Source organism: Protopterus annectens, chromosome 9.part0 (assembly GCF_019279795.1).
Source record: "Protopterus annectens isolate FY-2018-M chromosome 9.part0, PAN1.0, whole genome shotgun sequence".
In the NCBI taxonomy this organism is placed as follows: domain Eukaryota; kingdom Metazoa; phylum Chordata; order Ceratodontiformes; family Protopteridae; genus Protopterus; species Protopterus annectens.
Genome location: NC_056743.1, coordinates 1274551966 through 1274552402, shown reverse-complemented (window position 1 = coordinate 1274552402; position 437 = coordinate 1274551966).

The following is a 437-nucleotide window of genomic DNA, read 5'->3' as shown; positions in this document are numbered from 1 at the left end:
AGGGGGCCATGGTCCAGACCTCCCCCATCCTAAGAGGGAGCTCTCCTGGCCCATCCGATTTCAGCCCCTCTCTCCCTTCCAGACTTCCATTCCAGAGGGTATCGAGGTCCTGACATTCCACTCCCGGGTGGAAGCTCTCCCAGCCCGGCCAATTTCAGCCCCTCTCTTTCTTCCGGACTTCTGTGGGGAGGGACCCCCTCCAGGCTTCTACTTCTACCGGGGCGGGAGAGCTCTTCTCCCTCCGATCCTTTCCGGCCTCGTGGAACTCTGCTGGGCCGCAAGGCCTCCGACTGTCTCTCATCCGGGCTTCTGCGATGCCATTTCTGCCCTTTGCCCTCCACGTAGGGCTTTCAAACTCACAGGGGTGATGGCACAGGGTCCCGGCATCTCTGCGCACTTTGCTGCTCGTGTTTGCCTCCCTCCCCCACTGCACCGGG